This window comes from Scyliorhinus canicula, chromosome 8 (genome assembly GCF_902713615.1).
Source record: "Scyliorhinus canicula chromosome 8, sScyCan1.1, whole genome shotgun sequence".
Lineage (NCBI taxonomy): Eukaryota > Metazoa > Chordata > Chondrichthyes > Carcharhiniformes > Scyliorhinidae > Scyliorhinus > Scyliorhinus canicula.
Genome location: NC_052153.1, coordinates 159,963,292 through 159,989,636, shown reverse-complemented (window position 1 = coordinate 159,989,636; position 26,345 = coordinate 159,963,292). Strand labels below are relative to the sequence as shown.

General features: G+C 50.1%; 1 long non-coding RNA gene across 1 annotated transcript; it reads left to right on the top strand.

The window, feature by feature from the left end:
• Window positions 1–14,391: 14,391 nt before the first annotated feature.
• LOC119970023 lies at window positions 14,392–26,033 on the top strand. The gene is made up of 2 exons (XR_005461522.1): window positions 14,392–14,641; window positions 25,574–26,033. It is a non-coding gene; the product is annotated as an uncharacterized LOC119970023 (long non-coding RNA).
• Window positions 26,034–26,345: the final 312 nt, after the last annotated feature.

Here is a 26,345-nt window from a genome sequence, read left to right as displayed (position 1 = left end):
AGGAGAATTGGAAATCGAATTATGGGAAAAGGCTTTGAAGAGAGTTAATTTACCCTCGTCTTGTGCCAGAGTTAGCCTGATCCAGTGCAAGGTGGTTCATAGGGCCCACATGATGGTAGCCCGGATTAGTAGGTTTTTGAGGAAGTGGGGGTTAGGTACAGACGCTGTGGGGGAAGCCCGGCGAATCATGTACATATGTTCTGGGTGTGTCCGAAGTTGAGGGGATTCTGGCAGGTATTTGAGGATGTTACGTCAGAGGTCCTGGAAGGGAGGTATTGGAGATAATTGGGGTATCGGAAGATCCGGGGACCCATGGGGGGAGGGAAGCCGATGTTCTGGCCTCCTCCTCCCTGGTGGCCCGGAGACAGATTTTACTGGGATGGAGAGACCTGGAACCCCCCCAAAGTCAGGAGTGTGGGTCAGTGACATGGCAGGGTTTCTCAGCCTGGAAAAGATTAAGCTCACCTTGAGAGGGTCAATTCAGGGGTTCGCCCAGAGGTGGCAGCCGTTCATCAACTTCTTTACGGAAAATTCAACGCCAGCAGTAAGTGGGGAGGGGAAAAGGTGGTGGGGGGGAGGAAAATGGGAGGTGTGGTAATGTAAGAGAAGGACAGGGATAATTAGGAAATGGGGCGGGGGTAGTAGAGGATGTTGTACCGAGGTTTTCTGTGTTTGTTTAAGGAATGTTAAAGTGTTAAACTGTAAACTGTGAAAATTACAAATGCTGCAATAAAATATTTTCTAAAAGAAAATGAATGACCAGTGAAGTCGGCATGCAAACACATCCAAGAACGCCATGCCCATTCCAAGGGATGGAGCAAGGCCGGCGGAGGGAGCTTCTGGTCTTCCTGGCATATCAGGCACTGTTTTAACAAGCTCTCAATGTCATCATCAATTCCAGGCCACCACATATAGCTCCTCGCTACCATTTTCAAGGTCCCAGGGTGTCCACTATGCAGGTCCTGCAGGATCATCTCTTGACTCGGCCGCGGGACGATCATGTGAGCTCCCCACAGGAGTGATGTAGGGTTGTAGCGCTGCCGGGGGCCTTCCCTGTGACCTGCCATGCAGGAAAATGTGGCATAGACCTGCCAAAGTGGGATCCCTCTGGGTCCATGTACGGATCTGCCCGGGCGTCATGGGCAGAGTATCCATGAAGTTTAGCGTTTCAACAACCTCGTCCGTTAGTGATGGAGTGGGGGGTGCTCACAGGCAGTGGGAGTTAACTGGGGCATCAGCATTTGCTATTTATACACCCAGGTGGTGTTCAAACGAGTGCTTGAAAACCTTTAATAACTATGCCCAGTGCTGTAGCTGGGCTGACGCTATGGGAGGAATCCCCATGTCCTCCTTGAAGTGACCCAGCAGGGGGTTATGGTCAGTGATGAGAAAGAAGCGGGGCCTGTAGGTGTACTGATGGAATTTCTTAATCGTATGTATCATGGCCAACCCTTCTTTCTGTTTCTGGGCATAGCAGCCTTCTGCATCGGCCAGGACCCTAGATACATATGCTATTGGGCATTCCGTGCCATTGTCCCATCGATGGGACAAAGAACAAAAAGAACAAAGGAAAGTACAGCATAGCACAGGACAGGCCCTTCGGCCCTCCAAGCCTGCGCCAACCATGCTGCCCGTCTAAACTAAAATCTTCCACACTTCCGGGGTCCGTATCCCTCTCTTCCCATCCTATTCATGTATTTGTCAAGATGCCCCATGAACGTCACTATCTTCCCTGCTTCCACCACCTCCTCCGGCAGCAAGTTCCAGGCACCCACTACCCTCTGTGTAAAAACACTTGCCTCGTACATTTCCTCTAAACCTTGCCCCTCGCACCTTAATCCTATGGACCCCTAGTAATTGACCCCTCTACCCTGGGAAAAAGTCTCTGACTATCTACTCTGTCTATGCCCTTCATAATTTTTTATCAGGTCACCCCTCAACGTCCGTCGTTCTTGTGAGAACAAACCGAGTTTATTCAACCTCTCATCATTGCTAATGCCCTCCATACCAGGCAACATCCTAGTAAATCTCTTCTGCACCTTTAACACTATACTTCAAGTGTGGCCTAACTAAGGTGCTATACAGCTGCAACATGACTTGCCAATTTTTATACTCAATGCCCCGGCCAATGAAGGCAAACATGCCGTATGCCTTCTTGACTCCCTTCTCCACCTGTGTTGCCCCTTTCAGTGACCTGTGGACCTGTACACCAAGATCCCTCTGACTATCAATACTCTTGAGGGTTCTACCATTCACTGTATATTCCCTACCTGTATTAGACCTTCCAAAATGCACTACCTCACATTTGTCCGGATTAAACTCCATCTGCCATCTCTCCACCCAAGTCTCCAAACTACCTAAATCCTGCTGTATCCTCTGACAGTCCTCATCTCTATCTGCAATTCCACCAACCTTTGTGTCGTCCGCAAACTTACTAATCAGACCAGTTACATTTTCCTCCAAATTATTTATATATACTATGAACAGCAAAGGTCCCAGCACTGATCACTGCGGAACATCGCTAGTCACAGCCCTCCAATCAGAAAAGCACTCTTCCATTACTACTCTCTAGCTTCTGTGACCTAGCCAGTTCTGTACCCGTTTGCCAGCTCACCCCTGATCCCATGGGACTTCATCTTTTGTACCAGTCTGCCATGAAGAACCTTGTCAAAGGCCTAACAGAAGTCCATATAGACAACATCCACTGCCCTACCTGCATCAATCATCTTTGTGACCACCTTGAAAAACTCTATCAAGTTAGTGAGACACAACCTCCCCTTCACAAACTGTGCTGCCTCTCGTGTGGCTCATGTCCAAATGGGAAATCCTGTCTCAAAGAATTCTCTCCAGTAATTTCCCTACCACTGACGTAAGGCTCACCGGCCTATAGTTCCCTGGATTATCCTTGCTACCCTTCTTAAACAAAGGAACAACATTAGCTATTCTCCAGTTCTCTGGGACATCACCTGAAGACAGTGAGGATCCAAAGGTTTCTGTCAAGTCCTCAGCAATTTCTTCTCTAGCCTCCTTCAGTATTCTGGGGTAGATCCCATCAGGCCCTGGGGACTTATCCATCTTAATATTTTTGAAGACGCCCAACACCTCTTCTTTTCAAACCGCTTTAATGTCAAGCGTCGCATGTGAGAAAGAAACAGCCTTGAAGGGTCGTAATGTGTCAACAGCTGGAAGATAGTAGCTGCCTCTTTACCTTTGCAAATACCACCTCTTGTGGTGCTCCGCATGCCCATCTTTGGTTCTTCTTCAGCAGAGCATGGAAGGGTACCAACACGGTGGCTGAGTTCAGGATAAATTTCCCACAATAGTTCACGAGCCCCAAAAATGACCTCAGTTTGTTCTTATTTTCTGGTGTCAGGGCCCCCTTTATGGCCTGGGCCTTTTCTTCAACTGGGCGCAAGCCATCCTTATCCCCGCAGTACCCAGGTACCTGGCTGCCTTGGCTTGAAACATACACTTGCCTCTCTTCAGGTGGACGCAGACTTGGGAGGAACGCCTGAGGACCTCCTCCAAGTTGTCCAAATGTTCCTTTTCGGTGGCTCCTGAAATGAGCACACTGTCCAGGAAAACCGCCGCTTTAGGAAATCACTGGATTATAATTGCATTATCTTTTTTTGTAAATAATTTTTATTGGAATTTTTTGAAAAGTATATATCAACAGAACAATAATAACAATAACAATAAGAAACACCCCCGGCACCCGTAACAACGCATATAACAAACCCCACCCCCCCAAGCCCAATAAATAACAAAATAAATTAACAATAAGCAAATTAACTTAAACACTATCCCCCTTTCCCCCCCCCTTTCCCCCCCTCCCCCCCGGGTTGCTGCTGCTGCTGACCTAGTTCCTTATCGTTGAGCCAGAAAGTCGAGGAAAGGCTGCCACCTCCTAAAGAACCCTTGTACCGACCCCCTCAGGGCGAATTTGACCCTCTCCAGCTGAATGAATCCCGCCATGTCATTGATCCAGGTCTCCACGCTCGGAGGTCTCACATCTTTCCACTGCAGCAAGATCCTCCGCCGGGCTACTAGGGACGCAAAGGCCAAAACATCGGCCTCTTTCGCCTCCTGCACTCCCGGCTCCACCCCAACCCCAAATATCGCGAGTCCCCAGCCTGGCTTGACCCTGGACCCTACCACCCTCGACACCGTCCTTGCCACCCCCTGCCAGAACTCCTCCAGTGCCGGGCATGCCCAGAACATATGGGCATGGTTCGCTGGACTCCCCGAACACCTGACACACCTGTCTTCGCCCCCAAAGAACCTACTCATCCTAGACCCGGACATGTGGGCCCGGTGCAGCACCTTGAACTGGATGAGGCTAAGCCTCGCACATGACGAGGAGGAGTTCACCCTCTCCAGGGCGCCCGCCCATGTCCCCTCCTCAATCTGCTCCCCCAGCTCCACCTCCCACTTAGCCTTCAGCTCCTCTACCGACGCCGCCCCCACCTCCTGCATCACCTGGTAGATGTCAGACACCTTCCCATCCCCGACCCACCCCCCCGAAAGCACCCTATCCCTTACCCCCCGCGGGGGCAGCGAAGGGAACCCCTCCACCTGCCACCTAGCAAACGCCTTGACCTGAAGGTACCTGAACATATTCCCCGGGGGGAGCTCAAACTTTTCCTCCAGTTCACCAAGGCTCGCAAACCTCCCGTCAATGAACAGGTCTCCCAGCTTCCTAATGCCCGCCCTGTGCCACCCCAGGAACCCGCCATCCATGTTCCCTGGGAAAAACCGGTGGTTCCCCCGCAACGGGGCCTCCACCGAGCCCCCCACTTCCCCCCTGTGCCGCCTCCACTGCCCCCAAATTTTGAGGGTAGCCACCACCACTGGGCTCGTGGTGTACCTCGTTGGAGGGAGCGGCAACGGCGCCGTTCCAGTGCCTTCAGGCTCGTGCCTCCGCAGGACGCCATCTCCATCCTCTTCCATGCTGCCCCCTCCCCCTCCATTACCCACTTGCGTACCATCGCGACATTAGCCGCCCAATAGTACCCAGAGAGGTTGGGCAGCGGCAGCCCCCCTCTATCCCTGCCCCACTCCAAAAAGACCCTCCTTACCCTCGGAGTGCCGTGCGCCCAAACAAATCCCAGAATGCTGCTGTTCACCCTCCTAAAAAAGGCCCTCGGAATGAAAATGGGGAGGCACTGAAACAAAAACAAAAACCTTGGGAGCACCGTCAATTTAACGGACTGTATTCTACCCGCCAACGGCAGCATGTCCCACCTTTTAAATTCCTCCTCCATCTGCTCCACCAAACTAGTAAAATTGAGCTTGTGCAGAGTCCCCCAGCTCCTAGCCACCTGATCCCCAGGTACCTAAAACTCCTCACTGCCCTCTTTAGCGGGAGCCTACCAATCCCCTCCACCTGATCTCCCGGGTGTACAACAAACAGCTCACTCTTGCCCAGGTTCAATTTATATCCCGAGAAACTCCCAAACTCAGCAAGAATCCATCACCTCCGGCATTCCCCCCACCGGGTCTGCTACATACAGCAGCAAGTCATCCGCATACAGCGACACTCGGTGCTCCTCCCCACCTCACACCGAACCCCTCCACCTCCCCGACTCCCTGAGAGCCATGGCAAGAGGCTCAATTGCCAACGCAAAAAGCAAGGGGGACAGGAGACACCCATGCCTCGTCCTACGGTGGAGCCTGAAGTACTCGGACCTCCTCCCATTTGTCGCTACACTCGCCATCGGGGCAGCGTACAGCAACCTCACCCATTTAATAAACCCCACCCCAAACCCCTCCAACACCTCTCACAAGTACCCCCACTCAACCCTGTCAAAGGCCTTCTCCACATCCAATGCCACCACAATCTCCGCCTCTCCTTCTGCCGCCGGCATCATTATCACATTTAGCAGCCTTCGCACATTACTGTTCAGCTGCCTCCCCATCACAAAACCCGTCTGATCTTCATGTACCACCCCCGGCACACAGTCCTCTATTCTAGTGGCCAAGATCTTCGCCAGCAACTTGGCGTCCACATTCAGCAGTGAAATCGGCCTGTATGATCCGCACTGCAAGGGGTCCTTATCACGCTTCTGGATCAGGGAGATCAGCGCCCGAGACATCGTCGGGGGCAAAACACCCCCCTCCCATGCCTCGTTAAAGGTCCTGACCAACAGGGGGCCCAGCAGGTCCACGTATTTCTTATAAACTTCAACCGGGAACCCATTCGGTCCCGGCGCCTTCCCCGACTGCATGTGGCCAATCCCACTGACCAGCTCCTCCAACTCGATTGGCGCCCCCAGTCCCTCCACCTGCTCCTCCTGCACCCTTGGAAATCGCAGCCTGTCCAAAAAGCTCTCCATTCCCCCTCCCACCACCGGCGGCTCCGACCGGTACAGTTCCCTGTAGAAGTCCCTAAAGACCTCATTGACCTCTGCCCCCTGCCGCACCACATTCCCACCCCTATCCTTCACTCCACCAATCTCCCTAGCCAGGTCCCGCTTACGAAGCTGATGCGCCAGCATCCTGCTCGCCTTCTCTCCATATTCATAGACCGCTCCCTGCGCCTTCCTCCACTGTGTCTCCGCCTTTCTGGTGGTCAATAAATCAAACTTGGCCTGCAAGCTACGCCGCTCCCCCAGCAATCCCTCCTCCGGGGCCTCCGCGTACCTCCTATCTACACTCAACAGCTCCCCCACCAGTCTCTCCCTCTCCCTCCTCTCTCCCCTCTCCCTATGGGCTCGGATGGAGATCAGCTCCCCCCAATCACTGCCTTCAGAGCCTCCCACACATAGAACATAGAACAGTACAGCACAGAACAGGCCCTTTGGCCCTCGATGTTGTGCCAAGCCATGATCACCCTACTCAAACCCACATATCCACCCTATACCCGTAACCCAACAACCCCCCCTTAACCTTACTTTTTAGGACACTACGGGCAATTTAGCATGGCCAATCCACCTAACCCGCACATCTTTGGACATCTTGGACACCATCCCCACCTGGACCTCCCCAGTATCATTGACCTCGAGATACCTCTCGATACATCCCCGGACCCTCCTACACACCTCCTCATCAGCCAACAACCCCACGTCCAGACGCCAAAGCGGGCGCTGATCCCGCACCTCCCCATCTCCAGATCCACCCAATGCGGAGCATGGTCCGAAATCGCAATAGCCGAATACTCGGCCTCCTCCACCCTCGGGACCAGTCCCTTACTCAGAACAAAGAAATCAATGCGGGAATAAACCCTGTGCACATGGTAGAAAACAGAGTACTCCCGAGCCCTCGGCCTCCCGAACCTCCAGGGATCCACTCCTCCCATCTGGTCCATAAACCCCCTCAACACTTTGGCCGCCGCCGGCCTCCTGCCTGTCCTTGAACTAGAACGATCCAGTAGGGGATCCAGCACCGTATTGAAGTGTCCGTCCCCCCCCCCCCCCCCCCCTCCCCCCCCCATGATCAAGCCCCCCCACCTCCAGGCCAGGAATGCGGCCCAACATACGCCTCATGAAACCAGCATCATCCCAATTTGGGGCGTACACATTTACCAACACCACCCTCTCCCCCTGCAGCTTACCGCTCACCATCGCATATCTGCCGCCACTATCAGCCACAACCTCAGATGCCTCAAACGCCACCCTCTTCCCCACCAGGATCGCCACCCCCCGGTTCTTCGAGTCGAGCCCTGAATGGAAAACCTGCCCCACCCACCCCTTCCTCAGACGGACCTGGTCCGCCACCTTCAGGTGGGTCTCCTGGAGCACGGCCACGTCTGCCTTCAGCCCCTTCAGATGCGAAAACACCCGGGCCCGCTTAACCAGCCCATTCAACCCCCTCACGTTCCACGTAATCAGCCGGATCAGGGGGCACCCCGCCACCCTCCCCCGTCGACTAGCCATAGCCCATCGACTGCTCGCCCCTGGCCATCACCCATTCGGCCCGTTTCCCACGGCGATAGAACCTCACCCCGACCCCCCCGACCCACACCAACTCCTCCCTGGCCAATCCAGCAGCAACCCTGTATCCCCCCCAGGCTAGGACCCCTCCTAGCCGTGACGCTCCCTCCATAGTACTCCCGTGAGCCAGCTGACTTCTGCTGACCCCGGCAGCTCCTGCCCTAACTCCGACCCCTCCCGATATGAGGTCACCCCTCCTCCCCTGCATCAGCTCCTTGGCACCGATTCAGTGCGGGAAAACGGATCTGATAACCACGCCCCTTGCCACTAGCTCCACCCCCCTCGTCCCGGGAAACCAGAGAAAAGCCCGCACTTTCACACTGCCCCACCCCACCCCCCCAACGCAGCTCCCAAACAGCAGTCCCAACCCATCCACCAACTCCGTACAAACAAAAACACAGATCAACCACAAACCCCAATACCCCCCTTAAAACACAAAACCATAACCAACATCATCCGAAAGCGAGAGAAAAAACAAAAACAAACAGAATAACCAGCAACAGCATAAACAGTGATACAGAAATTTTAAAAACTCCCACAGCCCCCAATCTCTAGTTCGAGTCCAACTTTTCAGCCTGCACAAAGGCCCACGCCTCCTCCGGGGACTCAAAATAGTGATGCCGGTCCTTGTAGGAGACCCACAGGCAGCATGCCGAACTTAACCTGCTTTCCGTGGAGCACCGCCTTCGTCCGGTTAAACCCGGCTCTCCGCTTGGCCACCTCCGCACTCCAGTCCTGGTAGATACGCACTACCGAATTTGCCACATGCAAGGCCCTGGCTCTGGCGCCCTTCTCGTCTGCCCAGCGCAAAGTGTTCTTTGTTGATTCTGGCGGCCTTGGTTGCCATGGGTACTGCGACCACAAGCATGGCGATGCTGTTGATACTCCCCGTCGTCCTCTGAGGAGGTATCACTGGTCTGTGGTGGCTATCGACCATTGAGTCCAGATGTGATGTTCTGTACTTGGTTGCTTAGGTGACGATCTGGTCATGCGAGCACTGGTCTGAGAGGGAGCTGCAGTCCTGTACGAGGGCTGTCCAATGTTATGAACGCTGTAGTCAACGGAACCCTGGAGCTCCTGAACACTCTTCTAAGCATTTTCACGTGACATGGCTAGCTCTATGGCTCTTTCCAGGTCTAATGTTGGTTCTGCCAACAACTTCCTCTGAGTTACTACATTGTTGGTTTGCCACATTAAACGGTCCCATAACATTTTGGGGAGGAATGGACCGAACTCACAATGTTCTTCCCCGGTGTCTGTACAGCCGCATTAAACCGATATTGTTGCATTATCATGGACAGTTTTGGGTCGTAATGTTACGACACACTGGGCAAGTAAGCAGTCAGTTCCAGCACCACTCATCCCAGAGTCACAACACAAGTGAATTACCCAATAATTCTTCTAAAACCACCCGAAGCCTTTGACCTTTGGCTACCCAATAATTACAGTCACGGGGTTTGTAAGTTTGAACACAATTACTGTTTATTTATAGCGAAAATTATAATGAAATACACAGCAAATATAGTTTGTTGAATATTAATAAATACTTAACTCCTACTTTAACTTATCTCTGCACCTTCTACCCATAGGCACAAGACAGACAAACACAGAAGGGTGGAAAAGGGGGACAAATGTCAGTGAAAGAGAAAAGAGTCTTTGATTGAGATAATGGTTCCTTGAATTCTTTCCTCAGTACGCTTGTAAATCACAGTCTTTGTTTTGCAGCCTGTACTCACAACATTCTCAGAGAAGCAGTGTCCCTGCTTCATCAACCTTTGCTGTCAGTTTGTGGCCTCTATTCAGGCCTCTGTAGTTTCAGGAATCCAACACCCACAGGTTTATTGGAGTGAGAACAAGCTGGTGCTTTCTGAAGGGAGCTGGCAGATTCTGGACTTTGTCTGCACAGCCTTTAATGGTTCACCTATAAGACCATAAGACCATAAGACATAGGAGCAGAATTAGGCCACTTGGCCCATCGTGTCTGCTCTGCCATTCAATCATGGCTGATATTTTCACATCCCCATTCTCCTGCCTTCTCCCCATAACTCCTGGTCCCCTTATTAATCAAGAACCTATCTATCTCTGTCTTAAAGACACTCAGTGAATTGGCCTCCACACCCTTCTGCGGAAAACATTTCCGCAGATTCACCACCCTCTGGCTGAAGAAATTCCTCCCTATCTCTGTTTTAAAGGATCATCCCTTTAGTCAAACTGAGATGGTGTCCTCTGGTTCTAGTTTTTCCTACAAATGGAAACATCCTCTCCACGTCCACTCTATCCAGGTCTCACAGTATCCTGTAAGTTTCAATAAGATCCCCCCTCATCCTTCTAAACTCCAACGAGTACAGACCCAGAGTCCTCAACCGTTCCTCATATGACAAGTTCTTCATTCCAGGGATCATTCTTGTGAACCTCCTCTGGACCCTTTCCAAGGCCAGCACATCCTTCCTTTGATATGGGGCCCAAAACTGATTCATCCAGGCTCTGCCAGTTCAGAAACACAGCTTTTCTGGAGAAAAACGGAAAGAAGAGAGAGTGGGTCTTCTTTCTAAGCTCCCAGGCGTCAAACTGAAACAAACTGAGAACCTTGTGACTCTGAAAACATTTCAGTGGGATCAGATCCAAACACCACCTGTTACCAGCAGAGCACAGCCTCTTGGGCCACCAGCCAAATCAATCAAGTCCCAGCCAATCTCTGTATTGGTCCCTGACTGTCTATAACTCCAGTATGAACCAGCACAAGCATCTGATTGAATTAAAGGCACAGGGGACTGCTTCCTTCTACTTGAATTAAAGATACAGGTTGCCTTAAATTAAAGACACATGTCCATAAATCATCCATTGATCAAAAATGTAACGGCAAAAATAAAAGAAAGAGAAAATAAGGGAGTAAACAGAGAATAAACAGGAAGGACCCTTCCAGTAATGATTCAACACTAACTCCACTTTATCAAATGACTTTGAGTCCAGGGCTGCAGGGAAGTGAGGTTCTTGATTATTCCAAAGGTTGGGGCACCGCAGGCGGTCAGGATGATTACCTTCTGCCAGTCCTCTCTCCTGGTGCCATTCGCCCAGAAGAAATACTGCACTCACTCGGCTTATTGGGCCTAATCTTCCAGGCCTGCATTAAAGGCCAGTCATTTCCAAAAGAGCAGCATTTTAAAACCTCCCTGATCTCATTCCTGCACAGCAACAGTCTGATGAGACTGGGACATCCAGAATTGCTGCTTTTACCTCATTGCCAGCATGAAGACTCAGGAGGCCCTTGTAGGCGAATAAAAAATATTGTAGCCATAAACAACAATCGCCAGGGCGGTGTACGCACACTAAGTCCCCTTCAAGACTGCCAGAGTGTCGGGCCCAGTCCAGGCTGGCTTTTACATAGCCTGGTAACCGACCCCAGCTGGGTGGGTGTAGTAATCCACGGGAGGTAGGAGTTCCGTCACCACACCAATATTTATTTACAATAACGATATTACAGGAGCAGCTACAAACAGTGCTGCTAGCAGTCCAGTCAACTTAAGACTGGCTCACAAAGCCTACACAGGTGCTTATATGGGCCCCCTCAATGAGCTATCATTGAGGGAGCTCATACTCCAATTGGCCAACCAATAAAGCCAATTGGAATTCATTACAGTGGGCCTCCGACGATAGCGGGGAAGCTCATATTCCATGAGTCATACAGGGAGATCAATTAGGGTATCCTCCTGGGCCTCGTGAGGGATATTGCAGAGACTAAAATGATATTATAGAGGCAGCCTTGTCGAAGAGTGTGAAAGCCATTGAGTCTAAGATAATTTTTTTAAATGGAGGCATATAAAAATAAATAGATTGGAGGCAGAGAGGCAATTTATTTAATTTTTGAGAATAGCTTATTTTAAGGAGTAGAATTTGTACTCTTTAATTTAAATTGTGTAGTTCACATTTTGCTTCAGCTTCAATCTGCAGCCTGCCTCTATATCCTTGGCCATGTACATCAAATACAATAGACTTGATATGGTATCTGGTATTTCACCTGACTTCACCTTGGATTAACATAACGTTCTTAAGGATTGAGGCTACAGCCTCAGTTCCTGCTTTCCCATTCACCATGAAGACTTTAATTCTTAAAAATTAAAAGAAAAACCTACAAACAAAGAAGTGTAAATAAGTACTTTGATTTTAAAACTATTTCCTAAATTACCCTCTACTGCTCTTTCCTCATTGACCCCTCCTTTAACCAGTTTTTTGGACAGCCCCAGTAGTGCCTCTATTTTTTACTCAATTACCATTATTTTTTTTTCAACTATTAGTCATAACTTTGGACATTTTTCTATGTTGGAGGCACTATAGAAATACATATTCTTGTTGTAAATTGATTTTCAGTGCTACTTTGTGAAGAGAGGGGTGAGGTTTTACCGCCTCGCCTCTACCAGGCCAAATGGCTACGGGTGGTGGGAACAGTCCTGCAACCGAGCCATTTTCCCAGCTGTGGAATGGCATTGGATCAGCCGGCAATTGACTAGAAGGGGGCGGCCAATAAAGGCCCAATTGAGGGCCATCTTCCTGGCTGCTCACATTTTGCTGGTGATGGAGCAGCTCCCCGTATGTGGAGGCCCCCGGCTGCATGGAGGCAGCCTCTTAGCACATTCCCAGGCTTTGCATCTGAAGGCCCCATGGCTCAAAGAGGGGATCTCCAGCAGTAAAAAGCTGGTCTCCAGGTCTCCGATTCCCCCTCTGGTGGAGCCGACACCCCCAATCACTGGTGCCTGCCTGCATGGCCCTGGCAGTGAAAACTGGAAGCACCCTCTTGTTCTCCTTGCAGCCACAACTCTGGGCACCTCTCTTGATGCTGCTGGCAAAGCTGCAGAGCTGCTAGCTCTTCGATTGTGCTGGCAAATTGGAGAGTCAGCCTGACATCCTTAATTGGCTAACAGGCCCGGTGATGGTCAATTGAGCGAGGTCACTGCCATGTAAATTCTCGCCCCTATATGACCGCTCGTTTGGACTTATCCCTTCTGAGAAAAACCCGGCTTAGCTAAATTTTCCATTTTAAGCTTGCAGTACCCCAACCCTGTCACTAGATGATGGTAGCTTGATTACAAAGTGAATGCTGCCTTCAGTGGCAGTGTTCCAAATCAAATCAAATTCCTGTTATCAAGGGTCACAGAAAAACCAATTTTTCGGAGTCACATTCAACTCAAAATGTTAGCTCAGTTTCTCTCTCCATTAATGTTGCCAGACCTGCGGAGTAATTCTAGCACGATCTGCTATTATTTAAGATACGGTTGGGTCAGGTCAAAAGCACCAATATTCAATACTGCGTGTTTGAAACCATTCCTCAATGTATTTAATTAGTTCGATGTATCTTACTCTTCCAATACATTACAGTGGTTCCCAAACTGTGCGTCGCAGCCCCAACTGCAGAAACAGTGAATAGGGTTACAAAAAATAACATCACTTTAATCCCATACATTGTAGCATAATAGAGGGCTTTAAATATTCTTGTTGATACTGGGAGCGCTCTTCAACCACAGTGACAGGAAACAGGACAAGTCAATACACTATGAGATGGGAATTCATGTTGTAAACCAGTGTTCTTCAAAGTTTTTTTCTGGGGACCATTTTTACCAACCGGCCGACCTGCGCGACCCACCATTTTCTCTTACCTTGTTTGCTGCTGACAAAAATGGAGGAAATGGTGTTGGGTCCCTTTGGCCCTCATGCACGCTCCTCCAATGGAACCTGTTGGATGAAGGTGAAGCTTTCTAGTGTCGGAAAGTATGGAGTCTCCATCTGTCCAAAGTTCTGAATTTGTTTCCTGTAAAAGTTTATCAAATAAACCCCCCCCGAACTTGTAAAAATAAAAAATAAAATAAAAATGAGCAAAATAAATGAAAAAAAAGAATTAAAAAACCCCCGAACTTGTAAAAAAAAATTAATAAAATAAATAAAAATTAAATGAATAAAATAAATGAATAAAATCCGCTACAGAACTTGTAAAATAAAAAGCTGCAAATTATCGTGCATGCGCAATGCGGTTAATTTTTTTTTACATGTTCGCGGTCACTTGCAGCCCGGCGTTATGAAAAGCCGGCTGTTGCGCGGGGATTTGCGCAATCGGGAGCGCCGCGGACAACGGCTCCGTGACCCTCCCGACACCCGCCCGTGGCCCACCCGCGGGGTCGCGCCCCCGACTTTGAAGACTGTTGTAAACTGCAGACTCTCCGGATCTCTGGAACTTTCCACAGTGGTTCTTTCCAGGTCCTGCCCCCTCTCCCAAACCCTCCAATTACAGCTACACCTAACTCCCCCCATGTTCACTGGCCTTTCAATCACAATGTCACCTACCCCCAACATGCTCGTTAATCTTCTGATCATAGTCGTCCCCCCCCCCCCCCCCCCCCCCAGTCCGGCCTTCTACGCTGTTTGCTGCCACCGATCGTGCTTTTTCTATTTGTTTTGATGCCGAGCCCAGAGTGATACTTGAGCCATCTTCACTCAGTCTGTAGTGGCGTCTTATATTCCTCTGCTCTCCACTCAATAGCCTTTGAAATAAAAATAAGAGGTGGAATATGGAAATAGAAAAGCAGAGGAAACTTCACCTTGACAGATCGGGATAAGGACATGGTGATTAAAGCGAGCTTTCTCTCTCAGACCGAACACAGGGAGCTGAGCCTGAGCTTGTAAAGTGGGATTTTGAGTAAAGGTGTTGCAGCATGCGTGCCCATGTGAGTACACAAAATAACAATATTTTACAAAGCACTTTAAAAATGTAGACTTTCATATTCATAGAATGTATTATTTGTTGATCTTACAATACACAAACTTTAACAATTATATACTGTATGTTGTTCTTCGGCAGTCACTCGCTAACGATTTTGATTTGGATTTGTTTATTGTCATGTGTACGGAGGTGAAGCGAAAAGTATTGTTCTGCGTACAGTCCAGACAGATCGTTCCATACATGAAAAGAAAATGCATAGGGCAATCATAAAACACACAATGTGAATACATTGAGCCTACAGGAGAGAAGATGTGTGAAGAGATCAGATCAGTCCATAAGAGGGTTGTTCAGGAATCTGGTAACAATCACGGACTTTCCAGTGCAGAAGGAGGCCATTTGGCTCATTAGCTCTGCACCGACCCTTAGAAAGAGCACCTCACTTAAGCCAACAGCTCCACCCTATCCCTGTAATCCCACCTAACCTTTTTGGACACTAAGGGCAATTTATCATGGCCAATCCACCTAACCTGCATATCTTTGGACTGTGGGATGAAACCGGAGCACCTAGAGGAAACCCACGCACACACGGGGAGAACTTGCAGACTTTGCACAGACTGTGACCCAAGCCGGAATCGAACCTGGGACCCTGGAGCTGTGAAGCAACAGTGCTATTTTTGAATGTGTTCGTGCGTGTTCTCAGACTTTTGTATCGCCTGCTCGGTGGAAAAAGTTGGAAGAGTGAATAAACCGGGTGGGAGTGGTCTTTGATTATGCAGCCCGCTTTCCCAAGGCAGCGGGAGGTGTAGACATAACTCTGCAGTTCCTTGCGGTCCTGGGCCGAGCAGTTGCCATACCAGGCTGTGATGCAGCCAGATAGGATGCTTTCTAAGGTGCATCTGTAAATGTTAGTGAGAGTCAATGTGGACATACAAAGAACAAAGAACAAAGAACAAAGAAAAGTACAGCACAGGAACAGGCCCCTCGGCCCTCCAAGCCTGCGCCGACCATGCTGCCCGTCTAAACTAAAATCTTCTACACTTCCGGGGTCCATATCTCTCTATTCCCATCCTATTCATGTATTTGTCAAGATGCCCCTTAAACATCATTATCGTCCCTGCTTCCACCACCTCCTCCGGCAGCGAGTTCCAGGCACCTACTACACTCTGTGTAAAAAACGTGCCTCGTCCATCTCCTCAAAACCTTGCCCCTCGCGCCTTAAACCTATGCCCCCTAGTAATTGACCCCTCTACCCTGGGAAAAAGTCTCTGACTATCCCATCTGTCTATGCCCCTCATAATTTTGTAGACCTCTATCAGGTCGCCCCTCAACCTTCTTCGTTCCAGTGAGAACAAACCAAGTTTATTCAACCTCTCCTTATAGCTAATGCCCTCCATACCAGGCAACATCCTGGTAAATCTATTCTGCACCCTCTCTAAAGCCTCCACATCCTTCTGGTAGTGTGGCGACCAGAATAGAACACTACACTCCAAGTGGCCTAACTAAGGTTCTATACAGCTGCAACATGACTTGCCAATTTTTATACTCAGTGCCCCGGCCAATGAAGGCAAGCATGCTGTATGCCTTCTTGACTACCTTCTCCACCTGTATTGCCCCTTTCAGTGACCTGTGGACCTGTACACCTAGATCTCTCTGACTGTCAATACTCTTGAGGGTTCTACCATTCACTGTATATTCCCTACCTGCATTAGACCTTCCAAAATGCATTACCTCACATTTGTCCGGATTAAACTCCATCTGCCATCTCTCCGCCTAAGTCTCCAAATGATCTAAATCCTGCTGTATTCTCTGATAGTCCTCATCGCTATCTGCAATTCCACTAACTTTTGTGTCGTCCGCAAACTTACTAATCAGACCAGTTACATTTTCCTCCAAATCATTTATATATACTACGAACAGCAAAGGTCCCAGCACTGATCCCTGCGGAACATCACTAGTCACAGCCCTCCAATCAGAAAAGCACCCTTCCATTGCTACTCTCTACCTTCTATGACCTAGCCAATTCTGTATCCATCTTGCCAGCTCACCCCTGATTCCTTGTGACTTCACCTTTTGTACCACTCTGCCATGAGGGACCTTGTCAAAGGCCTTACTGAAATCCATATAGACAACATCCGCCTCCCTACCTGCATCAATAACCTTTGTGACCTCCTTGAAAAACTCTATCAAGTTAGTGAGACGACCTCCCCTTCACAAAACCGTGCTGCCTCTCGTTAATATACCTTGCTTCCAAATGGGAGTAGAACATAGAACATAGAACAGTACAGCACAGAACAGGCCCTTGGGCCCTCGATGTTGTGCTGAGCATTGTCCAAAACCAAGATCAAGCTATCCCACTCCCTATCATTCTGGTGTGCTCCATGCGCCTATCCAATAAACGCTTGAAAGTTCCTAAAGTGTCCGACTCCACTATCACAGCAGGAAGTCTACACCCTAACCACTCTCTGAGTAAAGAACCTACCTCGGATATCCCTGTATCTCTCCAGTAATTTCCTTCCCACTGGCATAAGGCTCACCGGCCTGTAGTTTCCTGGATTATCCTTGCTACCCTTCTAAAACAAAGGAACAACATTGGCTACTCTCCAGTCCTCCAGGACATCATCTGAAGACAGTGAGGATCCAAAGATTTCTGTCAAGGCCTCAGCAATTTTGTCTCTTTCGCCCCGGACAGGCGCCGGAATGTGGCGACTAGGGGCTTTTCACAGTAACTTCATTGAAGCCTACTCGTGACAATAAAGTGATTTTCATTTTCATTTCTTGCCTCCTTATCCACCTTAATATTTTTCAAGACGCTCTACACCTCATCTTTTTGGATCTTAATGTGACCCAGGATATCTACACACCCTTCTCCAGACTTAACATCTACCAATTCCTTCTCTTCGATAAATATGCTGAATATCCTGGGCGGGATTCTCCAATAATGGGGCTATGTCCCCACGTTAGTGTAAAAACGCTGGCGAATCACTCTGGACTTTCCTTGAGAAAGTCCTGAGTGATTCTGCTACCGCCAGGGTGCTGGCAGGGCCCCGGAGTGGTTCTCGCACCTCTGGATGTAGATACGGGGCCCCGCACTTCCGGTCGGGAGTCCGCGCATGCACATGGCGGCGGCCTGCAGTGGCGGCCCCGTGGGACATGGCGGATTCGGACCACGGAGTGGCACCAGAAATATAGGCCCCCTCGAGATTGCGCGCGCCTGCTTGGCCATCCATGAGCCCCCTCCCCCACAGTGAGCGATCCCCCCGCCCCCCACCAGGGGTGGCCGCGGACTAAGTCCACAGCCGCCACTAGCCATTCTCGAGAACTGATAGGTGGTTAGAACCACGCCGTCGGGGACTCAGCCAGTTTTCCTCGGAGAATTGCCTGGGGGACCTCTGTCAATGGCCCCCTACCTGCGCCGCATAGTTCGCACGTGAGAGACTCTCGAACGATTCTCCCGGAGAATCGTGGGAACAGCGTCGGACCAGATTTCGTCATAAACGCCCATTCTCTGCCCCCGTGCCGATCGCGATTTCGGCGCGGAGAATCCAGCCCCCTTAGTTTCCTGAGAAAGCTGTTGTGCTTTCTTGGTCGTAGTGTCGACGTGGGTGGACCAGGACAGATTGTTGGTGATGTGCACACCTCGGAATTTGGAGCTGTCAACCATCTCCACCTCGACCCCGTTGATGCTGACAGGGGTGTGTACAGTACTTTGCTTCCTGAAGTCAATGACCGGCTCTTTAGTTTTGCTGATATTGACAGAGAGATTGTTGTCATCACACCACCCCACTAGTTTCTCTATCTCCCTCCTGTATTCTGACTCATCGTTGTTCGGGATCCGACCCACTACGGTTGTGTCATCAGCAAATTTGTAGCTGGAGTTGGAACCAAATTTTGCCACACAGTCTTGTGTGTACAGGGAGTAAGTAGGGGGCTAAGTACACAGCTTTGCAGGGCCCCAGTATTGAGGGCTATCGTGGAGGAGGTATTGTTGTTTATCCTTACTGATAGTGGTCCATGGGTCAGAAAATCGAGGATCTAGTTGCAGAGTGAGGAGCCAAGTCCTAGGTTTTGGAGCTTTGATATGAGCTTGGCTGTGATTATGGTGTTGAAAGCAGAGCTGTAGTCAATAAATAGGGCGGAGGGTTATCCCAAGAAGCGTTATTGTTGATCGGCAGGAGAGCGGTGCTGGGTGCCCCCTGACCAGGCTGGTCGCATGGAATTGGAGGGGCTGAATGGGCCGGTCAAACGGTCGCACGTGTTCACACAGTTGAGGAATTTAAAGGTGGATGTGGCATTTTTCCAGGAAACGCTTTTGAAGATTGGGGACCATATTAGGATGAGGAAGGGATGGGTTAGACAGGTTTTTCACTCAGGGTTAGATCTGAAGACGCGGGGAGTTGCAGTGCTAATAAAAATGAAGGTAGCATTTGAGGTGGGGAACATAGTGGCAGACCCGGGGGGAAGGTTTGTGATGGTGAGCGGGAAATTGGACAAGCTGCCAGTGGTCTTGGTGAATGTTTATACCCCAAATTGGGATGATGTTGAATTCATGAGCCGGGTGCTGGGGAAGATCCCGGACCTGGACTCGCACCTGTTGATAATGGCCCGGGGGGGAGAGACTTTAATACGCTTTTCGAGCCAGGATTGTACCATTCGAGTCCACGATCAGGGAGGGTGTGGGCGGTGGCAAAGGAACTAAGAGGGTTGATGGCTGGGGGAAGGGGGGGTGGACCCGTGGAGGCTTGGGAGATCAAGAGTGAAGGGATTTTCATACTTCTCTCATGTGCACAGGGTGTACTCGCGGATCGATTACATTGTTGTGGATGAGACTTTGCTGGCGGAGTTGGTCGACCCGGGGTACTGGTGATTGTGGTTTCTGAGCACGCGCCACATTGGGTGGACTTGCAAGTGGACCCCGGGGTTGGGGGGGAGGGGGGTATTCAAAGCCCACATTGGAGAATAGACATGGGGCTGTTAGCAGATGAGGAGATGGACGAGCGGGTGAGAGCCACCATTCAGGGTATGTCGAACTGAACGACACAGGTGGGGTTTCAGCCGCCGCTGAAGCGCTTAAGACAGTGGTTGGGGGGGTAGTTTATATTGATTCGGGCGCACAGGGACAGGACGGAGCGGGCAGAAATGGCTAGGCTTGTGGAGGAGATCCTGTGGTTCGATAGGAGATATTCAGGGGCTAGGGACGATAGGGGAGGACCGGACGGGATTTGTAAAGACAAGGCATTTGTCGGCAAACGTCAGGTGCTTATTGAATGTGATTACGATGCCCCCTGTGGGACAGGAGGTGGAGGTGGTGGTTGCTATGGATGCGGAGAAAGCCTTTGAACGGGTAGAATGGGAATATTTGTGGAAAGTTCTGGGACGGTTCGGGTTTGGGCAGGTGTTTGTGGATTGGGTCCGGTTGCTATATAGGGCGCTGGTAGCAAGTGTGAGGATGAATCGAGTGAGCTCGGGGTATTTTGAACTGCATCGTGGGACAAGGCAGGAATGTCCACTCTTCCCGTTGCTTTTTGTCCTGGCAATAGAACCATTGGGCATGGCGCTTAGAGCGTTGAGGAGTTTAAAAGGATAGTGCAGGGTGGGGGTGGGGGGATGGAGCATAGAGTTTCCCTATACGCGAACGATTGTTACTTTACATTTCGGGCCTGTTGGAGGCATTGGGGGGATCACGAACATCTTAGAGGAATTCGGCTGGTTTTCTGGGTATAAATTAAACATGGAGAAGAGTGAGGTTTTCCCGACTCAAGCAAGGGGACAGGAGGGAAGTCTGGGCGAACACCGTTTAAAGTAGTGGGGACTTGGGCATTCAGGTGGCTCGAGCGAGGATGGGAACAATTGCATAAATTGAACCTGGCGCAGTTGGTACAGCAGATGAAGGGGGGTTTTAAGAGGTGGGACGAGCTCCCACTGTCGCCAGAGGGGTGGGTGCAAACCGTGAAAATGACAGTGCTCCCGAGGTTCCTGTTCATTTTTCAGAACATTTTTATTCCAAAGGCCTTTTTTTAGGAAAGTTAACGCCCAGATTTTGGGGTTTGTTTGGTGGGAAATTCCCCCGGGTAAAGAAGGTGCTGCTGGAGCGGGGCGTAGGGGTGGTGGTGGTGAGAGGGGGGGGGGGGGGGGGGGGGGGGGGGCTGGCTTTGCCAAGCTTAATGAACTATTAATGGGCAGCAAATATAGCAATGGTTAGGAAACGGGTAGTGGGGGAGATGTCGGTATGGGCGCGGATGGAGGCAGCCTCTTGCAAGGACACTCATTTAGGGGCACTGTTGATGGTGCCTTTGCCGTTCTCGCTGGCCAGGTACTCCACAAGCCCAGTGGTGGTGATGGTCTTGAGGGGTGTGAGGACAGTGGCAGTAGCACCTGAATTTGGAGGGTGCCTCAGTACCCTCCCCATTTCCTTTGTGACGCCCTCCCACTGCTCTTCTGTAGATTTCCCCACAAGAAGCTCTTCCCAGTGTACCTTGGCCAGATCCTGCTTTATTTTGCTAAAATCTGCTCTCCCCCAGTCCAAAACTGTTTTTTACAACTTGCCTATTTCTTTGTCCATAACAAGCTTAAATTGTACCATTTTTGTGGTTGTTATCACTAAAATGCTCCCCACCACCACCTCAACCACCAGAATTAGGTCCAGCGTTGCACCATCCCTTGCTGGATCCCCTACATATTGACCAAAGGTTCTCCTGTACACATATTAAGAAATCCACTCCATCTAAGCCCTTTACACTATGAATATCCCAATTAATGTTGGGAAAGTTGAAATCGCTTGATATAATTACCCTATTGTTATTATTTTTACACACCTCCGTGAATTGTACACATATTTCCTCCTCAATTTCCCGCTGACTGTCTGGGGGTCTATAATAAACACCGAGCAATGCGAATGCCCTATTTTTATTCCTAAGCTCTACCCACAAAGATTCATTCAACATATCACTTCTCCTTACTACAGTAACGGACTCCTTAACCAATAATGCAATGCCTGCCCCTCTTTTACCCCCCTCCCCTGTCTCACCTGAAGATTCTATATCCTGGAATTTTGAGCTGCCATTCCTGCCCCTCCCTCAGCCATGTCTCCGTGATGGCTACTATATCACAATTCCACCTCATCCTTAACTCGTCCATTTTACCTGTAATACTCCGGGCATTAAAGTAGAGGCCATCCAGCCTTGCCGTACTCCCTTGAAACTTAAGCTATACTCCCTTGACTTATTTGCTTTACTGTATTATGCTGTGAATCTATTCTGCTATCAGTTTGTGACCCCCTCCTCCCAACAGCACTAGCAAACCCGCCCGCAAGGATGTTTAGTCCCGCTGTGGTTCAGATGTAGACTGTCCCATTTGTACAGCTCCAGCCTTCCCCATAAATGGTGTGAGTGATCCAGAAATCTAAAACCCTCCCCCTACACCAACCCTTAAACCATGCATTCATCGGCACCATTCTCCTATTTCTGTGTTCGCTAGCACAGGCTCTGGGAGTAATCCAGAGATTACAACCCGAGAGGTCCTGCACTTTAGTCCAATGCCTAACTTCCTGAATTCTTGATGCAAGACCTCATCCCTCTTTCTAGCTATGCCATTGGTACCAACATGGACCATAATCTCTGCCCTATCACCCTCTCCCTTCAGGGTGCCTTGTAGCCGTTCAGTGACATCCTGGACCCTGGCACCAGGGAGACAACACACCATCAAAGAGTCGCACTGATGGCCACAGTAGCAACTATCTCTTCCATGGACTATAGAATCGCTTTCCTCTCTTTCCCCCACCTATACAGACAGTGGTGCTTGTGGTGCCAGACGCTTGGCTCTCTCTGCATCCCCTGGGGAAACCAGTCTCCCAAATGGAATAACAATTTGCGAGCGGGACCTCGGGTGACTCCTGAACTACCTGCCTGTTTCTCTTGGACTGCCCTATGAGATTCACCCATTCTCTTCCTTCCTGAAGTCCCTTTAGCAGCGGTGTGTCGACATCCCTAAATGTTCTATCCACGATGCTCTCAGACTTGCAGATGCTCCAGCCATCCCCAGTCGCTGTTCCAGCTCTGAAACCCGCCTTCCAGGAGCTGCAGCCCTTCCTGCACACATGCTGATCCCGGGTACTGGAAATGTTCCCGGCTACCCACATAGAGCTGGAGGAGCATTCCATGGCTTCTTCTGCCTGGAAGGGGAGGGAGCAAGCTTTGCCCTTTGACCTTTAATAGGTCAACTGAAGGCTGAATTGAAAGATCTTGATCCTAACCCTTATAGTTCTGCCAAATTCTAACTGAATTGTAGTTGGTGTCTGGTGGAACTACTCAGGAAATTCAGTCCTATGTTCTTTTAGTGATTTGTCTATTTTGAGAATTGCAAATGCAACATGGTGGCACACAGGTTAGCACTACTGTCTCTCGCCGCCGAGGTCCCAGGCTCGCTCCCGGCTCTGGGTCACTGTCCGTGTAGAGTTTGCACATTCTCCATGTGTTTGTGTGGGTTTTTCCCCCACAAACGAAAGATGTGCAGGGTAGGTGGATTGGCCACGCTAAATTGCCCCTTAATTGGAAAAAATGAATTGGATACTCTAAATTTATTTTAATATTTTGAGAACAGCTTAAGAAAATTCCATGTAAAAGCAACAAAATACAATTAACTAAGTCTATGGCTTGCCACTGTAATATTGTTGCAAAAACTGTTCTGCCTGACCCTATGTGTATTAGAGCATGTTTGTCCTGTCCTTGAATTCAAAAATCCAATCTGAACTAAGCGCCTGTGGGATTTTAAACATTATATCCACATCTGGTGATGCCAGTCCTGTCATAATTTTAATAGAATTCTCCCATTAATGTAGCAGGCATCACTAGAAAACTTGAAAAGCTGTTTCAAGTCAACACAGCTCAATGCTGGAGCCACTGGGTGACACAATGGGGCACTAAAGATTCTTTCTCACCTCTGAATCTCATCACCGTGATAAATTTCACTGTACAAGGTGAGTAACCAGGGGCGAAATTCTCCGACCCCCAGCAGGTCGGAGAATTGCCTGGGGCCTCCTAAAATCCCGCCCCTGCCGTGGCAGAGATTCTCCGCCACCCGGGAAGTGGCGGCGGCGGAATCTCGGCACTCCGATCGGAGAGGCCCTGTGGTGATTCTCCGGCCCGGATGGGCCGAAGTCCTGCCGCTGGGAGGCCTCTCCCGCCACCGAGGTTTAAACCACCTCTCGAACGGCGGGATCAGCGGCGCGAGCGGGCCCCCAGGGTCCTGGGGGGGCGGGGGGCGATCGAACCCCGGGGGGTGCCCCCACGGTGGCCTAGTCCGCGATCGGGGCCCCCCGCTCAGACTCCGGGCCAGTGCCAAGGCGGCACTCTTTCTCCTTCCGCGTCCGCCATGGCGGAAGCGGAAGAGAACCCCACATCGCGCATGCGCCGACCGGCGAAAGCCTTTCGGCCAGCCCCGCTGCCGGGGGCGCCGGTTTTTTGCGCCAGTCTTCTGGTGCAAACCGCTCCGGCGCGGGGCTGGCCCCCAAAGGTGGGGAGAATTCCCCACCTTTGGGGAGGCCCGACCTCTGAGTGGTTGGCGCTACTCCCCTACGCCGGCACCCTCCGTCACGCCGGGTAGGGGAGAATGCCGCCCCTGGTGAGTAATCTTAAGTTTCATTAATTTTTTTAATTCTATATTTATATTTGTAACTGCACAAAAGGTATCGACTGTGGTGATATGCATCACTGCAAATACAAAAGGGGTTAATGTAGATACACAACACCTAGCTAGACACTAGAGGGAGCACCAGAGACATCATGACACATGGACATTCAACCAATAGGTCAGTAAGATAGGACAGACCAATGGGCATTCAAGACACACACAGAGGTGACATTACCACAGGAGGGCATTGCACCAACCCATATAAAAGGACACAGCACACATGATCTTCCTCTTTCCAGTGGAGACACTTAGTGAGTACTCAGGGTTGATTTGAAACACATCACACCCACCACGTGGATTGTAGCAGACTGGTTCGTCAGTCTGAGTAGCTTTAGCAGGATTAACAGGAGAGTCGAATCCAAGTAGGAGAATCGTTAACAGTTTAATAAATGTGTTAAAGCTATCTCCAAGTCTGAACCTTCCTTTGTCAGAGTGCACATCAAGGAAGCAGCTTAGGCTACGTCAAGAGCATAACAAAACATCGACCTTTGTCATTGTTGCTCTCCAGTGAATTACTTCTCCCCATGATGGCACAGTGGTTAGCACTGCTGCCTCACAGCACCAGGGACCCGGGTTTGATTCCAGCCTTGGGTGTGTGTCTGTGTGGGGTTTGTACGTTCTCCCCGTGTCTGCGTGGGTTTCCTCCGGGTGCTCCGGTTTCCTCCCACAGTCGAAAGATGTGCAGCTTGGGTGAATTGGCCATGATAAATTGGCCTTAATGTGCAGGTTAGGTAATAATAATAATCCTTATTAGCGTCGCAAGTAGGCTTACATTAACACCGCAATGAAGTTACTGTGAAAATCCCCTAGTCGCCACACTCCGGCGCCTGTTCGAGTACACTGAGAGGAAATTCAGAATGTCCAATTCACCTAACAAGCACGTCTTTCGGGACTTGTGGGAGGAAACCGGAGCACCCGGAGGAAACCCACGCAGACACGGGAAGAACGTGCAAACTCCACACAGACAGTGAGCCAAGCCGGGAATCGAACCTGGGACTCTGTCGCTGTGAAGCAACAGTGCTAACCATTGTGCTACCATGCCGCTCGTGGTGGATAGGCCATGCTAAATTGCCCCTTAGTGTCCAACGATGTGTAGGTTCGATGGGGTTACGGAGATGGGGTGGGGGAGTGGGCCTAGGTAAGGAGCTCTTTCAGAGGGTCGGTGCAGACTTGATGGGCAGAATGCCCTCCTTCGGCACTGTAAGAATTCTATGGTTCTATTCTGAAATCTATTTTTTGCCCTTCTCTTTAGGGCCTCCAGGCTGCTGCCAATTTTCCTCCTGCAGCCCGCGAAGGCAGGCATGTCCTCTTTACCTTTGCCAGCTCTCGCAACCTTGACTCCAGCTGTGGCTTCATTCCTGAGTGCTGGGCCCTGGCTGCCTGCGAGCACCTGGCTGTTTTCCAGCTCCTGTCAGTACGCCTCAGGAGGATGAAGCAGAACAGAAAGACGAAGAAGAGAATGTTGAGCAGACGATGCAGAAGCAGATCTTGGCGCAGCAGTACAGCAAACTGCCAGAGGTTTAAGGAATAATCATTATGTGGGTGTACTATAACAGCTAACCTGGATGTGACAATCTGGGAAATATGTTCTAAAATCTAAATAAGTCACATTTTGCCACGCTGTATTTAACTCCTCTCACAAAATAACCGCAATACAAAATGATACAGTCACATCTCCTTTTTAATCGCTGCAATTAAAAGCCCTACTGCTTCCAGGTGTTCTCCTTGTGTTATGAACAGGAAGCAATTAAACTAAAAACAGAACTGTGGTATCCTGTCGGGCTGGCGACGACTAAGGAGATCAACGAGTAAGCAGTTTATTAAGGTGAGTAATATTTACAGAGAATGGGATCAAGGCTACTGTCCTCCATGACCCTGGACCCCAAACTGGCTACGAAAACGCCGCGCTCAGCCTCAGGATTTACGCGCTCCGGCCCTAGTGGCCGAACAGGTCTTATGACCCTCCGAGAACTCCCCTCTTAAAGGGGCACACCACCACAACCCTCCCCCTTTACGTTCCTGAT